We start from the raw sequence: 12197 nt of genomic DNA on the forward strand, positions 1-12197 counted from the left end.
TCAAACACTGCTTATCATATTTTCCGAAATCAATCCATTATATTATGCATTTATCTTTTTTAAATCGTGAACAACAGAAGTTATTCTTTTTAAATTTCTGATAAACAACTTCTCTCATATCACTGGTAGACCTATTTGGCAAATGACCGCGATTTTTGGCAAATCTCCGCGGAACGGATAATAAATAGAGGTTCATCGTAAATTTTCTGTTTTACAGAATATTTTGCGGTTCTCCGGAGATTTTCCGTGTCTCAGGGAATTATCCGCGTGTCTCAGGGAATTATCCGTTTGTCCGATTAAACTGGTGTGTATTGAGTCAGTGATAGAACCAGTGATGCGTGAGCGACGGTTATTAATAGATCGTTGTATAATCCGTTATCTGTGAGCAACGGTTATTAATAGATCGTTGTGATTATATACAATGTTTACAGTCAGATAAAAATAACCGTCTTATTACCCTTTTCAGTCGAGAAATAAAAAGCGGTGGTTTTGATATTAAAGTTACTTGCAATTTAAATATCGAATTTAGTTCAATAAAGAATAATCTATTTAAATGTGATCAATGAACAGGAAAAGTGCACGTGGTAACTTTGCAATACTACAAATATGTCCACCTTACAAAATTCTTCTTTATTGTCATGTTAAGATAAATCAGTTCCTGTAAAAACAGTAAAAACAGAGTCTTAATTACTGCAGATGCCGTAATCCGACATAATGTCATACTGATTTGACACTTGTCTAGTGTGAGTAACACCTGCTGTGATATTTTTGCAATACATGGACAAGCGGAAGGTCGTAAATCAATCTGTTGATCCGAATTTAACTTTACCTGTACAGATATTTATTTATGGAGGATATCATAGATACATTTAATAAATTGTATTGTATTCAATGGAGATAATTTAAATACACAATATAATTTATTAAGACATATTTGCAGGTATACATTGAACATGTTTTCTCCAACCAAGAAGGTTTGATATTGAATGCTTTTTTTTTTTTTTTTTTTAACAAACTTCGATCTGATCAGTTTCGTAGATTATAAACGATTAATTCGTTTATAGTTACACATTGTTACTCTTTTAACGTCTTTTTCTTTGTGCTATTAAAAAAAGCTCACAATTTTCCACATCAGATCGACATTTATATATATATGAATACTGGAAATCTTTTTTCCGTCCGACACCACGCTCCCCACAAGAGCCCCAAGATATAATCATACCTGTCAATCACTAGCCGCAAGTTGAACATTTTGGTCAGCCTTCCTCGTGCTTTCAATTATGACATCGTTGCGAATTTAATTTTTTTAAATTGACATGTGAAAAGAATAAAGTGATGGGAAGTTTATTTTACGACCTATCAGAACTTCTTGTGATTCTAATAAGATTTTTCTTAGGCCGCATTTCTTTCTAACAAGAATTTTGTAAACGTTGTGTCGCGTGTGTTACTGTTTTCTAAACGATACACGAGTAGAAACAAATACATCGTTTGATAAATCTTTAATGACCCTGTTTGAATTTTCAATAATGCATGCACATGTTGTTGGTAATCAGACTTTTTTTACAAACGTAGAAACAAATACTTCGTTTAATCAGGTTGAAGTTAGAAACAAATGCAGCGTTTGTACTAACAAACGACAAACTGCAGACGCATTTTTAGCGTTTGCATAGTTTGTCAAAGTTTATGTAAACTTTGCAAACGTATGTGTTTGAAAGAAATGATCAAAACATGTGCGAGCTTAGCCGTTTGCATCGTTTGTGTTAGAAAGAAATGCATCTTTAATGAGTCTGAATCCGTAACCGTCAAAATAGCATGCTTTACAAAGAGATCAGCCAATTCAAACGTTTCTTTACACAAAGATGATTTTAAGTACGTCATACATTACATTGTAAATTAAACATTTATTTAAGTAATTTTTTTTCGTATCTATCAATTTGGTTACAGGGTTTATGCAAGTAAGTTGTACCGTGTGGTGTGTTTTCAGATTCATTTCTCAACAACTTCCTGTGAACCGAAATATTTCGGCGGGGGTATCAACGGCGGCAAGCTTACAGTTTAACTTGCTTAAATTTTATTTAAGTCAGTTTATTGAAATAAAATTGAAAATGGAAATGGGGAATGTGTCAAAGAGATAGCAACCCGACCATAGAAAAACAGCAGCAGAAGGTCACCAACAGGTCTTCAATGTAGCCGAGAAACTCCCGCACCCGAAGGCGTCCTTCAGCTGGCCCCTAAACAAATATATACTACTTCAGTGATAATGAACGCCATACTAATTTCCAAATTGTATACAAGAGACTAAAATTAAAATAATACAAGACTAACAAAGGCCAGAGGCTCCTGACTTGGGACAGGCGGGAAAATGCGGCGGGGTTAAACATGTTTATGAGATCTCAACCCTCCCCCTATACCTCTAGCCAATGTAGAAAAGTAAACGCATAACAATACGCACATTTAAAATTCAGTTCTAAAGAAGTCCGAGTCTGATGTCAGAAGATTTAACCAGATAAAATAAACAAAATGACATTGTTTTTGCAGAAGATTAATCCAGACATTAACGTACTTTGGCTTCCCATTTGTTCCACTGTGTAGGATAACTTATTTACGCATTACATCATTAATAATTAGGCAGCAACCATTTGATTTTCTGGGGGGGGGGGGGGGGGGGGGGGCTATGGTTTTTTTTTCTGTGCAAACTTTTTTTTTCGCCTGCGGGCAAGTCGAAAACAATTTTTTTCTTTCAATTTTAGCATTACATATAGTGGCAGCTGAGGGTGAAACAAACAAATTTTTTTTCTCAGAATCAAAAACAAATTATTTTTTTCTCCAAAAACTGGAAACAAACTTTTTTTTCCAAAAAAAAACCATAGCCCCCCCCCCCCCCCCCCCAGAAAATCAAATGGTTGCTGCCTTATCAATATTAAAATGCTGGAATGCAAGTTGTATACTTATTATTTTATTAATTTGCGTTTTGGTTCCGTTCAAATTTGCTGTTATAGCATGTATAGATTCCTTGATTTTCATAACTTATCTAGTTTCAGTTGTTAAATACTAGTCAGTAAAGAGCTAAATATTTTGCCTTCCAGCAGAGCCAACAATTAAGCATCAGACGTATACGTGATACATTAATCATATATATATGTAATATCAGTAATGGACTCCTAGACTTTTTCTCCTTTTATAGCCGACTATGCAGTATGGGCTGTGCTCATTGTTGAAGGCCTTACGGTGACCTACATGTATAGTTGTTAATTTCTGTGGCATATGGTCTCTTAACGAGAGTTTTCTCATTGGCAATCACACCACATCTTTTTTTTAAACGGACTCATTTAGCATTTGTTATATTCTTAACGGTTGAGAAAAACTCCATGGATGACAAGTCAACTGGGGTTTTGAGTTGAACATTTTGATTGTGTATGTTTATGTTTATAAGGGTTTGAATAGGATTTATATAGAAGAAGAGAGAATATGGACAAAAAGTGCACAACAAAGGGCCAAAAAAGTAAATAAAATAGACACCAAGAAAACAAAGAATATAGAATAATGGGGGAAAATATGAAGACTACAGAAAAATTACTTGCAACTATAAGACAATATTCAAGACCCTCGTATGTGTTCAAATACAATCTGTATACACTATAGTATATATCTTGCTATAAAGTTCCGTTCTCAATGTTATTTGCTCGAGCATGACTGTCTGATTCTATTTAATTTTTAAATTGATGTCCAGTGAGTGGCAAACATTTCTAGAGTCGTGTCATTCAGGAAGTAAATACAAGAAAAAATGAATCTGTTCATGCGCGGGTTGGTTTAAAATAGAGCTCCCTACATATATCTTGTATAAAAAAATATTTATTTTACTCAGCTATCATCAAGGCACCATCTTCTTCTGTTACATGAAATTGTGATACTGTGAAATTGACTGATTAGATTTCATTTTAGATTGCCAAAGTTTGAAGTAGTAGAGACCATTTCCGTGACCTGTGTTTGTTGCACTCTGTGGGTAAAATCCAGTAGTTTTTTTTTTAGCCTACTGAGATTTTCCATATCAAAATAATAAATTGAACACGGGTTTGACAGTCAGTAAACTGTCACACAAGAAATAGATTGAATGTTGCATGTACACTAGTCCAATTTGTAATGTTGTCTTTACGTCCTTCCACATTCTTTTTTTTCAAAATCCGGGATCCGCTTTCGAATATATTATGGGAGTCTGTCAATGGAGCTAGAGATACATTTAACGACCTTGACTGGCTACACAACCCTTGCACGGTAGATAAATACATCATACACAGATACACTGGCTGGTTAAAGGGACAATAAACCAGAAGTGTAAATTGCCCCAGGTATTTTAAGTATATTGTGTGTAATGTGTCAACAGCCACGTGTTAGTGAATTCACAGTCGCTTGAATTTTAGTGATATATGTATGAAAAAAAAAATTAAAAAAATACTGTTATATATATTATACATATAACAGTATTTTAAAAAAAAAATTTCATACATATATCACTAAAATTCAAGCGACTGTGGTGAATTCAAAGATAATCAAAATGATCTAATTCACGTGGTAATCTACCATGCAGCTACGCATCATCGCACATCGCAAACAACTAGCTTTGCATTGCAAGATATTTAATTATACCCCCCGCTTTGAAAAAAAGGGGGGTATACTGTTTTACCTCTGTCTGTCCTTCCGTCAGTCAGTCAGTCCATCCGTCCGTCCGTCCGTCAGTCTGTCAGTCAGTCAGTCCGTCCGTCCCATGAATATTTTTCGTCACATTTTTTGTCAGGAACTACACTTCCAGGATTTCTGAAATTTGGTTTCAGGCTTGATATAAGTCAGCTATACTTGGAACTTGATGCGTTTTCAGATTCATCACTCAACAACTTCCTGTTTATCGAACACTTGTTTGATTTTACACATGATAGCCAAGTTGAAAATTTTTCGTCACATTTTTCTAAGGAACTACAATACAAGGATTTCTGTTAAGGGTTAATATAAGTCAGCTGATGCGTTTTCAGATTCATCACTCAACAACTTCCTGTTTACCGAACACTTGTTTGATTTTACACATGATAGCCAAGTTGAAAATTTTTCGTCACATTTTTCTCAGGAACTACAATACAAGGATTTCTGAAATTTGGTTTAAGAGTTAATATAAGTCAGCTATACCGTGGTAACCAAGGTATGTCGTTTTTAACTGTTTATATGGGAATTGGTGAAAAAGTCATAGTTCAAAGTCATAAATGAGCGTAAATAAGTGTTCCGTGAAAATTGTTTTCGAAAATCTAATTTGTTCATAATTCTTTTATGTAATAAACTTATTTAAATAAATGTGTACCTTCCCTTGTCTGATCACCAGCATGGCTAAAGGTATTACTCCCAAATGTATTGCGAGGTGACCCGTTCAGGTATTCAAGCGATTTCCTGTCGGACTTGCAAGTTCATGCATCGCTTCACTTCTAAGGGTATTGATCAGTGTATACGACCGATAACTTGAAACTTTCCATTTTGAACTATCAGGTGTATAGTATAAATCTCTGTCTTGCGTGGCCGATATACTAGTCATTACTAAACGCATAAGCTTGTTTATAAATTACATTTCTGTTGTAAAGAATATTATTTATAAAAATCTAAATAATTCCAAAAAAAAAGATTTGATAAAATAAAAATCTGTTTTCACATTTTTTCCAAGGGTAAATTTGGGGAAATGTAAGTACTCATTCTCAAAAGTGAAGGACAGTTTGAAACGTACAAGAAATATTGATTTAACAAAAATATACGCACTTATCGACCATTCGTTTATACGCCTGGATAGAAAGTTACGGAACTATAGATAGTTGCAATTCAAAATTGTATACATTTTTACATTGAACATAAGAAAGAAACATACATTTTGTTTATTTGGGTTAAAAGTTTTGTAAATAAACTAGTCCTCGTATGACAACAGTATGTTATCATGGGATGTCGATGGACGAAGAAGAAGAAGAGAACTTATTTGAATTAAATACAGGTCAATATTTAACATGCTTTGGGTTCATCGAAGTTATGGACATAGTAAAATCACAGATTTCTATTTCGACAAGATTGTTCTCGAACAAAGGAAGGAGTTGTCATCACAATTGTTGGCTATAATGTATAATGATGTGAACATGGTTCTGAAAGTACATTATGCAAAATTTCCTGTTCCGACATGCATGTTATATATGCCACTGGACAAACACTTATTATCCCCAAGGGATGTGAATATTTTGCTGGAAAACTATTGAGTATCAAAGTTTCAAATTAATTTCGGGATTTATTTTTCTTCTTGGTATTCAATATTCAATAACAGAAAAAAGAATAAACTGCTTGTCCGCTAAATAGGGGTATTCTTGTTATAGTTATATTAAAAAATAGGGATATATGACATTAAATTGGTTCTGTCTTTTTTTTTAAACATCGTTAAAAAGATGTGTGTCTAAGGTGAACGACACAAGAACCCTGTAATACTAGTACGAGAGCATGTAAACATTCCTTCTCAATAATATGGTTGTATTGGAAATCTTTTCATACAGATTGACAACTCATGGTCCGATATGCATGTAATATTTGCCACATGACGCCCATAGTTCTTTCTACCATCATCATCTTATTCTTTGATATTGCTGTAAACATCGATGGTTCACACCCAAACAAAATGGGAGTAATGTACCTTCTGATAGCTTCTCCGTGTTATACACTTGTGAAACTTAATATATAGACGAAATTTCGGTATTGAAATGAATCTGCATCTCACAAACAGGATTTTTAAATAACGATTTTGAGCAATCGTTGTAGGTTCATGAATATTCATATGGTGCTTTTCTTTAGCGCCAATTGGAAAAAACGTATCTTTAAATAAAGTTTACATTATTAAGCATATTCCTCAGAAATCAGTTATCATAAAACCATACGAGTCATGATAAACCTTGATAAAACACAGTTCTGTTATCATAAAACATAAAATAATGCACTATGTAAACTGGAGTAAAATTATGAGAGTTCTAAGCACTGTACATGTACTATAGTAAAGTTGTAAGCCTGTTCTGTCACAAAACTTGTAAGCGATGGTCCATGCAGTTATATTCATGTCTGGAAATGTCCTTGGCTGTTTATCCAAAAGATATAGTCTGTTTTTTTTCTGTTTCCCATCGGTTTTTGAGAAATGCATTTAAGAGTGAATCGTTAACTGGGTAAAGACCAGTGGCAAATATCTCTCTGTTCGTTCTGTCGATTTAGGAAGATATTTTCTAATTCATTTGAAAATATCTATATGTGTTTGCAATGTTCAATGCTTGGACTTTGAAAAGGCGCTAATAAAGCTAACTAAATATTATTTTGATAAAAGAGGTAATACAACAAATTTAATTTTTCAAACAAATAATTCTGTAAACATCGCGTGTGAGGGTTTACACGGAGTTAAAAGAAAAGACAACAGGGCAAATCTGATGAAAAAAAATCCCGAAAATTCGTAGTAACAGGAAATTAAACAGTAATTGAAACCCCCTCCTCAAACAAATGTACCTCATGACCTGTATTATGCTGAGGTACAATTTTTTTGGTGAAAAAAATATAGAATGCTGGAAGTGTTTCGATGTGCTATTTGAAAATCCTTTGAAAAAAATGGGTAGGGTTCACCAGGACACGGCTTAGGTAGCACTTCACAGAAAATATAGTTACAATTGAGCCACAGAATGTTGAATAACCTTCCAACCCTGGCCTTCTAATACGTTAGGCCAACTGTTAGTGTCATACATGCAAAACTACAGACCTATCTACGGAGTGCTACCATACTCACATGCTCCCGATACTAGTATGTTGAAGAAGTAATGAAATTAATAGAACCAGAGCCGGATTTAGTGGGGAATGGCGTTGATGGGAGTTTTTAATAGTCTTGATTTGATATACATGGAAGTTTTTAACGACACTGCCGACTCAATGACTGGCTATACAACACATAGAAGTTTCGACGACATTGACTGCCTAAACAGCCCTTTGAGTTTCTCAGTAGACTATAAAGGGGGAATGACACGGTGTCCGCCCCCTTTTGTTGAAAAATAAATATTGATTATATAGGGAATCACTTGAGAATGACTGGAGCTGGTCCTCTCATGACATTATCAGTTAGTCTCCCCTCTCCTTATATATAAAAAAAATCTGGATCTGCCACTGAGAACAAGTTTAATAAATTAAAAAAAAGAATGTGTCACTAGTATACACGGATGCCCAATCCGCACTATCATTTTTACTTAGTATAGAAAGTCCCTGAGTGGACTGAGGAAATGAGGTAATTCTAAATTAGCATTAAATTTAGAAAGATCATATCATTGTGAACATGTGTACTAAGTTTAAAATTGATTGGATATCAACTTCATCAAACACTACCTCGACCAAAAACTTCAACCTGAAGCGGGACAGACGGACAAACGAACAAACGAACAGACAGACCAGAGACAATGCTGAGAATGGAACATCCAAAGTATATATTTTTAATCTTTATTGCAAAATTACACCCATAAGGGTCAAGCAATATAAACAAACATTGTAATATAAGGTAATCTTATACACTCCCACTCCTGAAACACAAACAAAATTAAAAGTCATCTGATTGCAATCTTATAACTGTTAATACTGATGAAGTCACTTTATCATTGATTTATAAGATACAAGTTGTGACCTTCGAAATTGTTTTATATTATTTTATTTGTATATTTTCCTATAGACTTTTACCTCCGTTGTCCTTAAAAAAAATCCCTTCCATAATATCCAAAACTTCATCGTTGATTTGAAAAAAAAATGATTTTAGATTATCGATTATCAATTGAAATGAACCTACTAGAGCCTCAACTTTAAAGCGCACAATCATTACATCCCAGCTCCTTTGTTCTAACAGGGGTGATCTGAGCCGGATCACCCCTGCCAGATCACCCTAGTTTGAGTTTCTTTGTTATGCATGCTTTCCTTTGTTCTGTAACATTTTGGCGGGAATGTCAAATCCACTATAAAACTTATAATTAATTTTACGGAAAAGACTATCTATCAAAATTCACGTAGAAAAAATCCAGTAGATATGCTGGGATTCGAACTCAAGACCTTTAGCATATCAAGCCACGACACATACCACTACACCAGGACGACTTGATACGAAATAATAGTAATTTGACATACTTAAAGGAAGCAAGATATTTTTATTAGTGGGGCGAGTTGTCAAACCTTTATTCAGTGGGGTTTTAACCTTTTACATTAATTTGTGAGTTTTCAGACTGATTGTTCAATTTGATTTTACACTTTTTCAAAGTGGGGCAAGTCGGTAAACAAGATTGGGACGATATTTTTATAAAGTGGCGATATAGCGTGGGCCGATTGGCAAGTGGGGCGAGTTGACATTGTTTGATATCTACTCATCGTGTTTGGGGGTCAAAAAGGGTATACATCATATAGTAATATATAAAGTATATTGTTATGGTTGTGTGGCGTTCTAAACTAGATTTTATGAATTGTAAATAATTTTTCGTCTAATCTAAAACAGTTGGGATGTAAAATAGTTATCCCAGTCGGACTTGGTGTGTCAGTGTTAGATCACCCTCTGGCCTCCGGCCATCGGGGTGATCTTACACTGACACACCGCGTCCTTATGGGATAACTATTAATTACACATCACTTTAACCCTGAGTTGACATTCCACAATCGGTCAGTAACATCACCTGTGTTTATAGTTACAGGGTATTTCCCGCCGTTGGACAATCCCGTGCAGTCGACACAATTGATTTTTAACATTCTCTTTTATGAGCGAGGTCAAGTTTTAGATCAAGTTAATTACATATATTTTTAACGTTAATTATTTAATTATTAAAAAAAAACGTATCATCATTTCTTTTCTTTTCTTTTTTTTTGCTAGTATAGTAAATAAATCTCAATCCCGGGATGAAGATACACTTAACATTAGACCTGGAAGTGCCTTCTTATAAATGGAGAAACTGTCTTTCACATTAAAATTTAAAAGAATATTATCGCTCGGGCATATTTTAAATTTTGTAATAAGACGATTGATTGTTGGTTGTTTAACTTCCAGTGGCAAATATTCCATAAATGTCAGGACGAACTTAGTTTTAAGATCGAACTCTCAAAAAATAATTGAAAAACAGTAATGATGACAGAAGAACTTTGATACGTGTGAAATAACCATCCAATCTTTTAAATATAACTTATTTATATTTCAAAAAGTAACAGATTAGTTTACAAGACGTGCATTGACGTACTTTCATATCTTTAAAATGGAACTTCTTTGTCTAAAAGACAACCCACGAGTTGTCGAAATCCAGTTGCATGCATACTATATAAGTAAGTAAGTAAGTAAGTAAATTATTTATTATAGTGACATGTGTAAATATGTACAGATTATAAATATACAATATATGATGAATATTAATACACCCGGCCCAATGGACCTATAAGTCACCTCAAATGAAATTAAGTATATATACATACATATGCATATTATGCATCGACGATCGTTGTATTACGTAACATACTGCTATACCAATTAACCCCAGATATCAACTACGGTTAGAACTTCCTCCAGGCCGTTCATTATATTTTTGTTCCAATAAACGGTTCTTGAATCAATTATAATTTCTGAAGTATTTACGATGAAAGCATTATTCTCAAATCGTCTTACACAATGATAAACTTGTATTTATACCACAATTGAAAAGTAATTTAATAAAACAAATGACAGATGAACTGATTAATTATAAAGATGAATGTATGTCCATATGCTCATATATATACACATTCTGACTAAAATTCGCAACTTGTTATTATCTCATCGTAGCATATTGTTAATTTTGCTAATATATGCCTTCAACCCCAAGAGGTATAAATGTGCATTTCATTCTGAAAGATTAATGGATCAGCAGGTGATCAAGACCGTTTTAAAAATTCCTATTTGCCAATGAAGTTTAAATGATCTGCGGCCTCAGAAATACACATGTATTTTTCCATCATAAAAGTAAACCTTTCACCCCGAGAAATATATAATCTGTTTCTCTCTAAATTTACAGACACATTATGTGATAAATTTTTGAAAATTCCTTATATCTCAATCGATTAATGATACTAGTAGTTCTGTAAACTTCTACATATATCACAATCTGTACCTCAATACAACCGTCCCTCACACTTAACGGATTATACAACGATCAATTAATGATTGAACGTCGCTCACGCATAACGGATTATACAACCGACCTTTTAATAACCGTCGCTCACGCATCACTGGTTCTATCAATGACTCAATACACACCCGTTTTATCGGACAAACGGATAATTCCCTGAGACACGGAAAATCTCCGGAGAACCGCAAAATATTCTGTAAAACGGAAAATTTACGATGAACCTCTATTTATTTTCCGTTCCGCGCAGATTGTCCAAAAAACACCGATTTTTTTACAAAAATCACGGTGATTTTCCAAATAGGTCTGCCAGTGTATACATACAATAATGTTCCCTACAGTAGGTATATACTAAACCCTCTTCCGTTAATATTTGCTTGCGACCCGTCAGATACTGACAATATCAAATACGCTGCATTACATGTAACCTTTTATTGGCAGATCATAACGAAAAGAAGTGTTATATTTGTTAATTTTACTTGCTTTGTTTATCTGTACTAATATGTTTACATTTTAACCCGCCAGGGTTTCATGTTTTGTAATAAAGATTATTTATTTGATAAATTTCCCTTTTTTAACTTGCCTGTGTCTGTCGAAACATAGATGTAATAGTCGAAACAATCTATGATTAAAGGGAGATAACACTTTCTACTCGTCTATATTACAAATATTCGTAATAAAGGTAAAATTACTTGTTTAAGTAATATTACCCATCCAAATAATATTACACGAATAAATAATTGCCTGGACTGGAGAATTCAATTCGTTAAAAATGCTGATGAAAAAATATGAATATTGTGAATTTTATTGAAAGTTGATATTTGGGAAGAGAACTGAACCCTATGCATCAAACAAACATATGTCTACTTGACCACTTTTCAAAGTATTTATTTTGAATGGATATCTTGTTATGAATTGACCATCTTGCTTAACTTTTTTCCCCAAGGAAAACCTACCTCTATAAAGTTAGCAGTGTCTGTGGATTATTTCACCTACCTC

At 33.8% G+C, this 12197-nt stretch overlaps 1 protein-coding gene across 2 annotated transcripts in view; it reads right to left on the reverse strand.

Moving 5' to 3' along the window:
• Positions 1–12197, reverse strand: part of LOC143072357 (uncharacterized) — a 71539-nt gene that overhangs the window by 34906 nt on the left and 24436 nt on the right. The gene's annotated exons all lie outside the window — the stretch shown is intronic.

The sequence above is a fragment of the Mytilus galloprovincialis genome, chromosome 4 (assembly GCF_965363235.1).
Source record: "Mytilus galloprovincialis chromosome 4, xbMytGall1.hap1.1, whole genome shotgun sequence".
Taxonomy (NCBI): domain Eukaryota; kingdom Metazoa; phylum Mollusca; class Bivalvia; order Mytilida; family Mytilidae; genus Mytilus; species Mytilus galloprovincialis.